A 15,814-nucleotide genomic window follows, 5' to 3' on the forward strand; every position below is an offset into this window, starting at 1 on the left:
GCTGTTATTTAAGGATAACAAAATAGCCCCGGATGATAAGAGAAATTCTTGTCTACTATAGTCCAGTTAGTAATGTGGAAAGAATTAGAAAATCATAATTTTGGAAGTTCTAATAAAAAACTAATTCAGGCAAAGCTTCTTAATGTGCAACTATTTTGTAAAATGCTTATAGAAAACTTTATACATCCTATAATTAGGCTTAACATCACGAAGAATGAGATAATCAATTATCTGAGATGTGACAAAATGGGAATTACATAGTACCACTCCTAACACGTTTCTTACCAGAACATTTGAACCAAAATCTAATCAAACCATCAGAAGTAACTTTTAATTCCTACTCCTAGGAATATTATGAGTAGAATTTCCAGTTAAATAACATCACAAAGAATCAAACAATTTAAGTAATGATTCAATCAAATCAATGTATGAAACCATTTTGTAACCATTGGGAAATGTAATATAAAGTAGGTATCAAATGATTCCAAGGAATTATTTTTAATTCTGTAATTGGTAGTGATAGTATTGTTGTAATGTAATAAAACAGCCATTTTTTAAGAGATGTAAACTAATACAGAAGGGTCAGTGGAAGGATGAAATGAATTTACTCTAAAATATTTCAGTAGCAAAAAGCTAAAAAAAAAAAAAAAAAAAAAAAACTTTTAGATAAAGCTAAAGCTCCAAATTACTGATAGTTGGTTAATCTGGGTGGTAATCCTTTAGAAATTTATCACACTATTTTTTGCTTTGGTATTATAGGTTTGTAATATTTCATAGTTAATAAAAACATTAAATGTAGATAGAAATACAGATAGATAAATAGTTAAAAATGTAGATGGAAACAGATTAGCAGAAAGATTACAGAGGGTCACAGTTCAAAATGACTTCTGGTGAAAACAAATACAGAATAAGACAAATGCCAGTAATCCTTAAGCTTACAATTAACTAATAAAAAAGTGCAACAGTAAAATTCGGAGCAAGATAAAAAGAACATTTATAAATGAAATACAATTAGCTCTTGCTTAGATTTCCTATCACGAGAGGCAGTAGCAATGATATTTTCTAACAAGTTTAAAAAATACGGAACTGCTTTAAACATAAATTAACTAGCAGTCTGGCTAGTGCTCTTACCTAGGATCCAGGTGCTATGGAATGGATCCGGAAATACCACCAAATATTCCCAGGAGACCACAGGAAGATGGAAATGTAAATGGAAAATAAGAACTCCAGTGGAAGTCCTCCAATAAATTTCTAAGCATAGGTCCCAGAAACTGGAGCTGATGTTGAAGAAAAATAGTGGACCTGGGGTCAGATTCATGACACTACCACTTGTTAAACGAAAATTTCTAAAAGGGACTTGAAATCTAAAGGTCGCAAAATCCAGTACAGCCCAGCTGCCATACTTCCATTCACTTTCCCATGGTCAGTAGAGAGAGGCTACTTCCCTTAGTCTTAACGAAGACCACATTTCTATGAACATAAAATCAAGAGAAGTTCATTTTTTCATAGCACTTACACACACTATCAATATAAGAAGTAAAACAACACCAAGAATTAGCAATGTTTTGCAGTTTTCCTTTGACCCACTAAAGGAGGGATTGGACAACTACCAGGCTGAGAGAGGACAAAGGGTGATAATTTCAACACTCCAGTAAATGAGTTGAGCAGGGACTGGTGGATCACTGAGATCAAATGTGATCTTGAAAGTCCCTGAAGAATGGAGTTGATTTCTTCTGCTTAGGGAGGTATTACAACTTTACAATGGGCTTCCAGCAGGTGTAACAACAACTTAACTGGTGAGAGGTCCAGTATGTCAACTCAAATTGCATCAGAGGTATACAGTGACATTCTTAAAGGCATAAATAAGTGTAGCCATCATAATTCTTAGTACATCTTTGCCATTTTAAGTGTGAGCTACATCTCCAGTATCAGCATCACCTGAAAGTGTTTTAGAAATGATGATCTCAGACCCACACGGAACCACTGAATCAATATCTGCAATTTAATAACAATCCCAGATAGTATGAACACAGATCAAAATATGATTTGCACTGGTCTAGAACATCTACGATGTTAGGAGCTAGATTACCCGTTGTAAAACAATCTACAAAGCCTTTCAAAATAAGTTAACTAAACCAAAGACACATACTTTTTGAATATAGCATTTATACCCAAATTATAAATGTACCACATTATAAATGTTTCATTACCCTATTTTTAATTTAGGATCTTTATGTTTCAGTTAACATTCTGACCAAAGAGAAAATCTCTATGTACAGTAGGGTGTAATTTGGAAGTCTAGGACCAAAAAGAGATTTGTAAGTGAGATTCTAAATGCACAAGAGTATTTCAAAAAGTTTATGGAATGATTTATATTATTTTAATTCTATTTTTCCAGAAAATTTTGAAGTATCCTTATGTTACTATATACTACTCTTTACTTATATACTACAGCTAGTATATAAATATATGAGTAAATATACTACTACAATCAAATCCTACATTTATATACAAAGAAACAGTGATTTTTCAACTGCCAAAAAATAAATAAACCAGAAAATTACACATTTGGAAAACTAAAATTAATAAGAACACCAAAATTTTTTTAAAAAGACAATTTAACTCTAAAAGAGTAGACTCAAATGAGAAATAAAAATTTGGGAGAGACACAAACGTTCAGACTATAGCGGGTCTCAAATCCATGAAATCTGAAAATGGAAATAATCCTATACTATTTATTAAGTCAGAAAGTATACATTATGCTGAAGAACAGAACCTCTAGTCTTCCAAGTTATACACTTACAACATTTTAATGAAATATTACACTATATTTTCTGGTTGAATCTGCATATATGAGAGATAAATCACATGGCATCAGCTCTTTTATTTATTTCTATCACTGTAAAAATAGTTTTTTTCTTTGGAAACCAAGCTGAATGGTTTAATAGGGTTTAGCAGATGCAGTGAACATATGAATGAAACTAGTAACAGAAATATAATAGGCAGAATAATATGTCTAATGTAGAATGTCTAATCTTGCTGCTACCACCATTTTGGAAAGAGTCCAATGTAATTAATTATTTTTCTATCTGTTCTTCTTCTCTCTGAGGCATAGTACCTGGAAACAAACAAAAGAAGTCCACAGCAGGTATGTAACTCATTCCCTCTCTCCTTGGGGATACCTAAGTGAATACTGACCTCATGAACTGCCTTGTAAACATGACAAGTTTATTTTATTAGCAAGGAGGTAACCAAGGAAATTATCTAAAATTGTTTTTAGCATGGCATACTTAATCCATCTAGACTGCTTCTCTAAAATAAACTTGGCTTTAAAGTAGAAGTCAGTCATGTAAACTCCTCAACCTATGTGATTAATAGAGTGTAAAAACTAAGAAGTCCCAAACTTAAAGAGCTCCCTCTGAGTTCGCATCTACCCCATATTATTATATTCATGCTAGTCTGCTTCCCTGAAAGCAAAATATGTACCAATGCTGAAAAGAAACAATTCAAAAGTTGTGTGATGAGTTCAGGGCACTACCATTGTGAAAGATTATTCCCATGCCTGTTTTTTCCCTCATATTCTTTGCTATTAGTACATTCAGTGATATATAAGATCTATGATTCCTGAGAATATGTTTTGACAATTTAAATTTTGTGTCATCAAGTGTCTTATTGTGGGGCAGGGGATGGGAACAAACTTATAAATATGCAATATTTTACAACTAAATATCTTCTAATTTAAAACACCTAAAATTGCTTTAATTTATTGTTCTGAACTGAGTGATACAGTATGTAATATCAAAAGTGGGTTGAAATATATGGCATTGACTAGTTGTCCATGGCAGAAGTCAAAAAATCCTAGTTATTTGTTAGTCTATGGCAAAATATTTGGTGAAGCTGTAACCTGCAGTATTCTAATGTCTACTCATGTTACTAAGAGGCTGAGAATTATTAGAAGTAGCTTGTAAACCTCAAAATGTAACTGTGTGTCAGCTCCTGCTTTCGACTTTGACCAAATTACTATAAGAGGGTTACAAATTACTATAACTGAGACTCATTATAACAGGTGGTTACAAAGAAGCAGCCCTAGCAAGAGATAAGACTGTACGGATTTTTCAATATCCTCAGTATAAGTCTGCTAAAAAAAATAGGAAGCAGTCTAAAGCCAAATATCAGATATAAGATGTTACTGTCCCACCAAAGCCTGTAATTGTAGATGCCCTTGAGCTGCCACCATTAATTTAGGAAAGAGAAAGAAAAGTGCTGAGCACAGAGACATGGATAATACACCAGCAGGAATCAGTGTTTGTCCAGACAAATCCTTTGGATATGTTCACTTGTTCATAGAATTGAAAGAAAGGAAATAGGTCCAAAGCCAGGTCAGATCCTAGGGTCTAATATTGCCAAAGATACCACAAGTCTGGCCTGAGAATGGCAGTGGTTATTCAATTTCTAAAGCAAACCCCAGGCTCCAAAACTACACCAGATGGAAGCTGGCTGTGAAACCTGTACAGTCTTGTATTTCTGATGTGCCTACAGAAGAGACTGAGCAAGGAGAATTTTCCCAGTGGGCAAAGTCCGGAAATACAGAAAAACAACAGAAAACAAGACCAATCCTGAGAGCAAAGCCATTTTGTCCACAAGTAACTTTTTCTACTGCCAAGGCAGAGACTATTCAAAATTCCTGCCCAACAATATTTTATAATCCCTGTGGATAAAGGACGGTTGAGAGTTTCTCATTCTTTTGTTCTCTAAATAAATTTTTTTATTGAGCCTACCCTGTTCATATGGCATGGTTAGATACTGGCTATAATGTTTTAACTACATCATGCGTTACCAGACCACAAATGGCTACATCCAATTTCATAAGGAAGTCTACACAACACTTAGAAATCTTAGTCCTGACTGAAGATGTGATCTTTAGCAGATCTGAGTTGCTTCACTTCAGGAGAGTCAAATTTGTGCAACGAAAGTATTTCTGGATACTTAAGTAGCAGAGTCAGAGCCTGATTATTGCTCTGCTACACGTGATGTCCCCTACTCCTATTTTGTCAGTGCCCCTGGATCTTAGGTAGGCATATGGTGACAAAGTTAGGCCAGGCATGCTTTCTCCCACCGAAGCTAGAGGCATGGTAAGTTCCTGACAATGAGGATGTGAGTAAAAATGATTAGTTTTTGACAATATTATGAAAATGTAAGTGTCAGAGCAACAATTATACTTTCACCCCTATTCTTCATCAAAGCTACAGCAATTCTTCATTGCATTTACTCAAAATTTAAAACATTTGTTTTTAAATGAACCTCCCTCTTTTATTTTGCAGAGATATGAAAATGTACATGAAGGTGTAGTGACTGACAAGTAGGAGAGATCAAATGGATGAGATGATGTTGGAAAATTTTTATTTTTCTTTGTCACAAGTGAAAAAAGTTTAAAGAGTAAAAACTGCTCAGAGAGTATTCCTACAGATTATGAAATATGGAGACTTGCCCCTTAAAGATCTTAAAGATCTACATTTTTAAATTATGTTAATTTATACAGAAATAGTCCAGCTAATTAGTTATATCCATGTAGAAACTCATACTTATTTTATTCTTTTTTTCCCCAAATAAATAGAAGGGTGGAGGTCTTTCTATGGCAATATTATGTTTAGGACATTAAAGTGTACATCTTTGAAGTCTAACATTCCTTGCAAAGACAAATACCTTTTCATGTTTTTTTAAAAACTTATCTCTGCAAAAATGAGAAATAAGAAGTCATCTTAAATAGCTTTTTAAGAGTATTTTGAATTTAGAGTACATGTAATGAAGTATCACTATAGCTTAGATGAATTATAGGAATGAAAGTGTAGGCACACCTCTGTCACTCTGCAAATTCTCATAATAGTGTCAAAATCTAAATCTTGGGTAAAAGTGACTTGAATTTATGGGAGAAACTCTGCAAAACATTAACTGTTTTGTGTATATGTACAAGCATCTTAAAGTTATTTGCACTAAAAGCTACAGGGTTAATAAATTCCCATATCTTAAAAGACTTAGTGATGGTAAATTTGTGGAGGCATTTTTAAAATTTCAAGCTAAAGACAGTTTTATCTGCTGCTTGATTGTTTTCTCTTTTTCTCTCTGTTCCCAAGCTTAGTATATTTACTGTTTTGTTTCTTCATAACTCAGCCTGTATTTCTTCATACAGGCTAATGAATGCATAGGTACAATAACAACCATGAAAACTTAAAATGGAGAAGGTACTCTTTCTGAAACCAGGCTAGTGAGCATGGTAATTGTACTAAATCTACCATTTTTGTAATATTCCAGCAACTCAAAAATATCTAGAGTATGACTAGAGTGTTTCTTTGAATATACTCTAATGGGTGCAGAATAATATGTGTTTTAGAGAGTGTGAACTAACAAGGTTTGTTTGCATCATAGTTAGATACATGGTGTGTGTGTGTATGTGCACATTTGTCTATTAAGCATGTGCACAGAGACCTATTATTAAAAACAAATTTGCTGGCTGGGCAGTTAGCTCAGTTGGTTAGAGCATGGTATTACAACACCAAGGTAGAGGGATCAGATCCCCTTACCTGCCAGCTGCCAAAAACCAAAACAAAACAAAAACAAATTTGCAAGGAAACTTTCTTGGATACTTGGGCATAATAAGAATGTTTGAACTTTTTATATATTACCAAAATAGAATATACACATATAAAAATAATCACATAGTACCAAAATGAAATTCAGAAACTTCTGAAGTCATCCCATAATTGCCAGCTCACTTTCTAAAGGGTAACTCTTTTATCTCTTTTATTGTTTGAGTACTCACTTCTTTACATCATTACCCCGTAAGTCTACATTACCTCCACTTATATATCCACTTCTTCATAAATATGTTTTCCATCATTGGGAGATTAAAGTTTGCCTCACTTATGCTCATTTACTATTACTCACTTTCTACATTCAAATTATTAACTTTATTTAGTTAGCAGCTAATTCAACTCAATGAGCTAATTTAAATTAGTGTATTCTACTTAGACTGCCTGGGTTCAAAGTGAGTCAGTACTCACTTTGTCTTCTCTCTGTAGTTAGGATGGATAGATTGATAGATATATAGATAAATGATATGTAGATATATATATATATATTTTTAAATATATTAACTTTGAGCAAGTTACATAATCTTTTTGCCTCTTAGTTTCCTATTCCATAATGTCAAGACAACCACCTATGCTGGAGAAAGTTATGTGGATTATTTAAGAGACTGCATATGAGTTAATTAGAATAATGTCTGCACTTTATAAATACTTAATAAAGTTATCTAAGATTATACTCACTATTACAATTATCACTATAAAATATAATAATATCCATATGATTACTGTACTTCTAGTTTTTATAAGATGACTTCTGATTACATTCAGGCATACAGTAACTTTTTTAATTGTTAAGGTACAGTAATTTAATATTATATCTACAGGCATAATTAGGCTTCTCATGCTTTTGCAGACAAATTGATACACAAAACTGAAAATCTTTGAAAATATGATGTTTACTGCATGATGGCTATGCAAACATTTTTTAATACACAATCCAAATTGAGGAATAGACTTACACTGTCTTTTGTCATGGGTTCATTGATTCATTTCTTGCTTTGTTTAAGGGAAAACATGTAAAATGTTAATTAAGAAAATATAATTGATTTGTCTACCTATTCGAAATTCTGTTCCATTTTGCTTAAAAAAATGAGTCATATCTTCTTTTTAAAATATTTTTATTTGAGATTACTGAGTCTTTCTATTGCTTTTTGTTTATAACAAACGTCTTCACTCTATCCATGTTGCCGTTTACTAAGTAATGCTATAGTTTCCAGAGACCTTTACCTTCCTGCTCCACTTTCCTCCAGCTACTTTCTAGGACAGCAGTGTGTCTAAATCCTGAAATTCACTTAATTGCATTATCATTGCAGTTCAATATTTTATTTGTATGTGAATTACATGTCTTAATTTTCTTGGTTTTCTTTACCTTTTTTCTTATTTGCCTTCAAATTTGGTTCCTATTTTGGTTGGTATTAAATTAAAAGTACCAAATCATTGTCTCTTAGAATGTTGAGAGCATCTTTCTGTTTTGTTATGGAAAACTGCATACAGAATCTGATTTTTTGTTAATTTTTCAAATCTTTTAGAATTATCACTTTTTTTTATAATTCTAAAATTTCCAAGAGGATATGCTTTTCTGTGGGTCTTTTTTATATATACAATTTAACATTCAATGTGCTATTTTTATTTACACACATATGCCTAACTTCAACAATAGAATGTCATGTACTTTTATCAATTCAAAATTGCCTTCCCTATTTTTTTATCAGATATATCTTTCTAAAGCTGTTATTAAAATACATATTTATGACATTAATTTTTAAAATCAATTTTGAGGTATAATTGTGTATTAGTCCATTTCTGTTGCTGAAAACAAAAATACCTGAAACTGGGTAATTTATACAGAAACAATACTTACTGCTTACAGTTTCAGAGGATGGAAAGTCCAAAGACCAGGGAACACACCTGATGACAGCCTTTGTTGGTGGGTGGTAGCTCTTCACAGAAATGTAGGGTATCACAGGGTGAGAATGACAGTAGTAGACAGAGCACTTTTCATGCACTATCCTTTTAAAGCCATCAGAACCACTCTCGTGACACCATCAAACCATCAATGTATTAATCTATTCAATAGGGCATGGTTCTCATAATCTAATCACCTCTTCAAGGCCTTATCTTCCAATTACCATGATAGGATTTTTCACCCTCTTAAGATTGTCACAGTGGGGATTAAGTTTCCAACATGAGCTTTGGTGAGAAAAACATATTCAAACATATTCTGCCCCTGGTCTTTCAAAACTCATGCCCCTCTCACATACAAAATACATTAATTGTATCCCCAAAGTTTTAACTTGTTTCAACTCAAAAAGGACCTTAGCCAGAAAACAACCATCTTTGGGGTAATTAAGACCAAGCAGAATGTTTCAGTCAGCCCTTAACTTGAAAACTGATGATCATTAGTTCCTTGAGTTTAGCAGAGGAATTGAGAGACTGTCCTGAGATGAAATCACCCCTCTTATGTTGATTAGTTCAGAGGTTGTGCACCTAAAATTAAGGACTGAAAATAAGTTTCTTGTTTTTCTTACCTCTCTAATCAGCTGCAAACAAAAGGAGATATCACAGAGATGCAAGACAACCTAGCAGGTTGTAAACTCCCCCTCTTACTTAAAGGAAAACTGCATCCACGTTAATTAGAAATCCAAGTCAGGTATTTTTATGATGTATGACTAAGGTTCTTATCCTTGAGCTCTCCCTAGGAGATAAAGACTCCAACCTCGAGGTAACATCAAGGACTTGAAGCTGACCACAGACTCTGTGATGCTGAAGTTTCCAATCCATCATGGGACCCTGACTTGTGATTCAGACCATCTGCTGTTCCCAGATTCCCACCCCGCTTTTCCTTCAGAACAAAGACCCTTACCTCATCTTCCTGACTCTTCCCCTTTATAAACCCCAGAACAGGCATCAGAAGTTGGGATGATTTTAGCCTGGTCATCCACCAGATGCCAGTTATCTGAATAAACCTTTTAATCCTTTCACCAACTTCTAGACCTTTGAGTCATTTGTTCAATGTGAGAGGGCAGGCAGAGCCTAGTCTGGCAGTAACACTATCTGTAAAATCAAAACAAGTTATCTAATTCCAAGATAAAATAGTGGGACAAACATAGGGTACATATTCTTGTTAGAAAAGGGAGAAATAGGCCAAAAGACCCACAGGTCCTAAACAAGTCTGAAACCCAGGAGGGAAGGCATTAATCTTAAAGTTGGAGAATGATTCCATGTCTGTCATCCTTTGTGTGCTGATGTGGAGGTTGAGTCCCCAAGTCCTTGGGCAGCTACACTCTTCGTGCTTTTCTAGTCTTTAGCTATGTTTTAGCTGTCCCAGGCTGATGTTGCATCCTGGTAGCTCTACAGTTCTGGGGTCTCTATGGCAGTCCTGCTCTGATGGCTCCTTTAGGCATGGCCCTGGTGCGCATTCTCTGCTTCAAATTCGATCCCATGTTTCTGCTTGGCATTGCTTTAGTGAAGGCCCTATGCTGTGACTGTGCCCCTGTGGCAGATCTCTTCTTGGGCTCCCAGACATTTCCATATATCCTTTAAAATCTGGGTGGCTCAGCTCTGGCATTCAGAGAGCCCGCAGACTTAACACCACATGGATACTGCTAAGGTTTCTGGCTTGTAGCTTCAGAAGCTACAGGTCCTGCCATGACTGGTGACTATTTAGCTACAGCTGGAGCAACTTTAGCAGCCAGAGTGCAGGGACAAGCATCCTGAGGTGGCCCTGGGCAGTGAGCCCATGGACAGTTTAGGCCTGTTCTCCAAAACCATTCTCTCTCCCTAGGCCTCTGGGCATGTAATACAAGGGGAAGCCTCCAAGATCTCTCAAATGCTTTCAAGGTATTTTTTTCCATTCTCTTGATAATAGTTCATCTGTACTAATCTCCTTAGCAAACAGTTGCTGGGCTATACCCTTGGTTTCCTCCCTCAAACACACTTTATGTTTATGTGGCCAGGCTGATGGTTTTCATTTTTTTACCCTTTGCTTCCCTTTTAATTAAAGATTCTGCCTTTACTTCATGCCTTTTCTGCCATAAATCAGAGCAGGCTGTTACAAGTATCCACGAAGCTTCCTGAATGCTTTGCTGCTTAGAAATTTCTCCTGCCAAATAGCCTGGGTTAGCACCTTTAAGTTCCACATTCAGTAAAAATTTGGGGCATGAACAGAATGCAGCCAAATTTCTCACCAGTTCATAGAAAAGGTAACTTTTGCCCAGTTTCAAATAAGCTCCTTCTCATTTACATCTGAGATCTCCTCTGTGTGGCATTTACTGTCCATATTTCTATCAGCATTCTGGTCACCACCATTTAACCAGTCTCTAAAACATTCCAAACTTTCCCCAGTTTTCTTATCTTTTAAATTCTCACCAGCATCTAGGCTTTTTCTGGTCTGCTTCTCCAAATTCTTCCAGCTTCTGCCCAACACCCAATTCCAAAGCTGCTTTCACATTTTCAGGTATTGGTTGTAAGCAACACCCCACTTCTCTGGTACCAACTTTCTGTATTAGTCTGTTTTTGTGTTGCTATAACAACACAAAAATAACAGAATAACAGAATACTGAGAATGGATAACTTATAATAATAAAAAAAGAGATTTATTTGGCTTACGATTATGGGACAGCTGCATCTGGAGCAGGGCTCAGTCTGCTTCTTCTCATGGCAGAAATCAGCAGGGCAGATGGCAGGTGCAAGACCACATGGCTAGAGGAAGCAAGAGAGAGAGGAGGAGGACAGGTGCCAAGCTCCTTTTAACCAACAGCTCTCGCTGGGACTAATAGATGGAGAACTCACTCACTACCACCTCCCCCGACCTCCCAGAGGGCATTAATCTATTCATGAGGGATCTGCTCCCATGAACCGAACACCTCCCAACACTGCCACTTTGGGGATCAGATTTCAACATGAGCCTTGGGGGTATGAACATATCCAAACTATATCAAATCGACATGATAAATTGCACAATTTGATAGGAATGTCTGCATGTGTGTAAATAAACCATTCACAATCAAACTAATGAACACATCTACAAGTCACAAAAATTCTGCTTTGCATCATTATAAATTAGTTTGCATTTTGTATATTTTTACATAATATAGGTGGTTTTATATGCATTTCTTTTGGTCTGGCTTTTTTCCTCAACATAAATATTTTGAGTTTCCTTTATGTTATGTTTATAAATCATTGTTTTTCTAAATATCATCCAAATGAATAGACCTTCCACCAATTGTTTACATACACACACACACACACACACACACACACAACTTAACAACCTAAATAACCTAAATGGTAATTGACAACTATATATATATAGGAATGACCTAAGTGACAGATAAAACTTCTCTACATATTTATGCACATATTCTTGTATAAACATATGATTTATTTTCCCTTGAGTAAATGCTCGTAATTGGAATAGATATGTTTACTTTTTAAGAAAATGCCAATTGTTCATTGTACCATTTTCCTCCCTCCTTCCCTACCTGCTTTCCTTCCTTCTTTCCTTCCTTCCTTCCTCCGTTCTTTCTTTCTTTTTGTCTTTCTTTCTGGTGGATGTTGCCTCAGTTTTTATTTCTAGCCCTCCTATTTATATTCTGTTTCTATCTTAATAATCAAAGGTTTAATTATCAATAATGCTTTCTTTTTTCCTGATGGTGTGTTATTTCATATTTGGTTCTTATGTGAGTTTATTGTTACAATGTTATTGCCTCATTTATTTGGTGTTCACTTTCTATGAATTTATTTTAATCACTCTTTATTTATTTTGATTTTTCCTATCAGTTTTATAAGTACTCATTGTAAGTCCATTTTCAATATTGAAGAATTTAGGTTAATAATAACAAAAGAAAGCTGTAACTATAGGGCCCTTTTCCCTTCTTTCATATCCAATTATAAGATCTCTCATTAAATGATGGTTAAAAATATACAGGTTGAGGTAGAAGCAATGCTAAATAGTTGAATCTGTAAGTGATAGAAGAAAGATGTTTGTTCCCTAATAAAATACAATAGGGTTTAAAAAAAAAAAAAACTGGAAGAACGCATAGAGAGCTGATTAAAAATAAAAAATAAACAGCATCTATTTCCAACTGCTACAGTAAGGGAGGCGAAATTTTACATCTACCTGCTTAGGATTTTCTCCTGGTCCTTAATATTAAACTGACATAAGACAGATTAAGAGGAGAAAAGTATACAAATTTACTTAATATATGTTTTGCATGATATGGGAGCCACTCTTTATAGAAATAAAAACCCAGAAATGCAGTTAGAGTCAAACGCTTATGTAACCAAGTTGAAGAAAGAGTAGTAAATTTTAAAAACATGGCAAGGCAAAGGGGCTTGAACTAAGGTAGTTAATGGGGTGGAGAAATGACTAGAAAGATAGTGGTTAGTTTAACAGATTTTATCTGAACAGATATTTCTTGGCTTCAACTTTCTACCCTTGGTGATAAGAAAGGTACCCTTTTGTTACAGAAAGGTCATCTTCCATAGGAGAGTTTTTTCTCCTGCTTTCAAGAAGAAAAAGGGAAGGGTCAGAGCCACCTTCTTCCATCTACTATTTTTTGTTTGTTTGTTCTTTTTGTTTTGTTTATTAAAGTGTCTTTAGCTCAAAATAATCCTTAGGCCAAAGTGGCACATTTGGGGTACCATCTTCTTAACTCCTTCCCTATCTAGGTTCTTATCACTATCAATATTTCTATAGGCCTAATAGTATCAATAAAATTAAAAGTTTTAAGATAACTGATTAATTGCATAGTAATTACTCTCACCAGCAGTCTTATAAAAAAGCAGAAAATATATTTTTGGTAGCAAGGCATCCTCTTAGTAAAAATTTCCAATACTGCTGGGTTGGTGAGACTGATCTCAGTTATGCAGAGCGTTTACTTGTGGATCTTTTCAATAAAAAATCACTCCAAAACTGGTAATCAAAAACAGTGCACTAAGACTGACCGTACTAAGCATTGACAAGGCAGTAGTGGAAGTGGAAGAGAAAAAATATATATAGTACAGAGAAGAACATATGTGCTTTTATATTTTAAAAGTTTCACAGTTGGATTTTTATTTCCTAGTCAGAGGTAAAAAAAATATATATATATCAGTCCTGAAAAAATGTTTTCTATTGAAGTATAAATGCTAAATATAGATATTACTGTGTAACCAACTACCTACAATTTAGCAGTATAAAAAAACACATTTTATTTTGCTCACAAATTCACCATATCAAGAATTCTAACTCACATTGGGGATGTCTTATCTTGGCTCCATGATATCTCAGGCTTCAGCTGGTAACATTTGAATGACTAAAGATAATTCAAAGATAAGGGATGGAATTATCTAGTGGGATCTTTACTCATGTATGGTACCTGGGTTGAGATGACTCCAAGGCTGGAATAATCAGCACTCTCAAATGTAATTCTCATGCAGACTTCATATTTGGTTTGGGCTTCTCACAATATGGCACCTCTGGAGGCAGTATCCATCCCAAAAATCAGCACCAAAGAGCAAGAGTTCTAATAGAACCATGTGTAGCCTTTTTGATGTAGGTTCGGACTGTTAACTACTATAATCACTATGGAAAACAGTACGAAGGTTTTTCAAACAACTGCAAATAGATCTACCATATCACCCAGCAATCCCACTGCTGGGTGTATACCAGAATGGAAATCATCATGTCAAAGGAGTACCTACACTCGTGTGTTCATTGCGGCTCTATTTACAATAGCCAAGACATGGAATCTACCTAAATGTCTATCAATGATGACTGGATAAGGAAAATGTGGTATGCATACACAATGAAATACTACTCAGCCATAAAAAAGAATGAAATTCTACCATTCATAGCAACAGGGATGAGCTTAGAGTAAATTATGCTAAGTGAAATAAGCCAGGCATGGAAAGAGAAATACCACATGTCCTCACTCATAAGTGAGATTTGGAAGGAAGGAAGGAGGAAAAGAAAGAAAAGAAATACTATAATAATACATTGAAATTTCAGAAGGGAAGAACAGACCTGTGGTTACTAGACACAGGAAAAAGGAGGGGATGGGGGGTTAGGGACAGTTTGGGTAAGGAACACTGTATTAAGCTATTTTGTGTTGCTATAACAAAACACCTGAGACTGGGTAATTTATAAAGAACAGAGGTTTATTTGGCTTATGATTCTGGGACAGCTGCATCTGGTGCAGGCCTCAAGCTGCTTCTACTCATGGTGGAAAGTGGCAGGCAACTGGCAGGTACAAGCAGATCACATTGTGAGATGAGGCAAGAGAGAGAGAGAGGGGAGGTGCCAGGGTCTTTTAAACAACTAGCTGTTTCTGGAACTAATAGAGTGAAATCTCACTCAGGCCACCCTCCCCCAGGGAGAGCATTAATCCACTTATGAGGGATCTGCCCACATGACTCAAACAGCTCCCAACATTGCGACATTGGGAATCAGACTTCCACATGAGTTTTGGCAGGAACAACACATCCAAACTCTTTCAAACACAAATAATTAAGATTGGAATATGTTCATAATAATGGATATGCTAATAATATTGATTTGATCATCTCATACTGTACACAAATACTAATAGTCAACATTATAACTCATAAATATGTATAATATATTATGTTTGGATTAAAAAATAAACTAAAAAGAATTTATATATAAAGTCTTCTGCCACACTCCATTGATTACAAGTGAGTTACTAAGGCCAACCCATATTTAGAGAAAGAGAATTAGACTTCACTTCTTGATGGAGAGAGACAAGGACATATAGCAAAAGAGCATGTGAGATGGCTGATGTTGTGTCCATCATTGCAAAATAAAATATTCCATGATATTACAGAAAGGTATGACTGGGTAAAACAATGTACATTATTTGCAACTCAGTTTAACAAGTACTTATCATTTCTTTCTATAATGGCTGACTGTAATAGAAAATTTAGTAAAGAATTTTACCATAAGTAAAGTATAATGAATACAACTTGCATGTGTAGATTGTGATAGGTAAGCAAAACATTTGATTACTCTTTATTAAAAATAATAGAATGAAAGCAATGCTTATCATAACCATCTGAATGAATTCACACTTGTTTCCAATAAAAGCTATAGGCATAATAATTGTTTTTATTAATAATACAAAAATATAATCAGAATAAATTAAATATTGAATTTCAGTATTTAAAAA

Source organism: Cynocephalus volans, chromosome 7 (assembly GCF_027409185.1).
Source record: "Cynocephalus volans isolate mCynVol1 chromosome 7, mCynVol1.pri, whole genome shotgun sequence".
In the NCBI taxonomy this organism is placed as follows: Eukaryota; Metazoa; Chordata; class Mammalia; order Dermoptera; family Cynocephalidae; genus Cynocephalus; species Cynocephalus volans.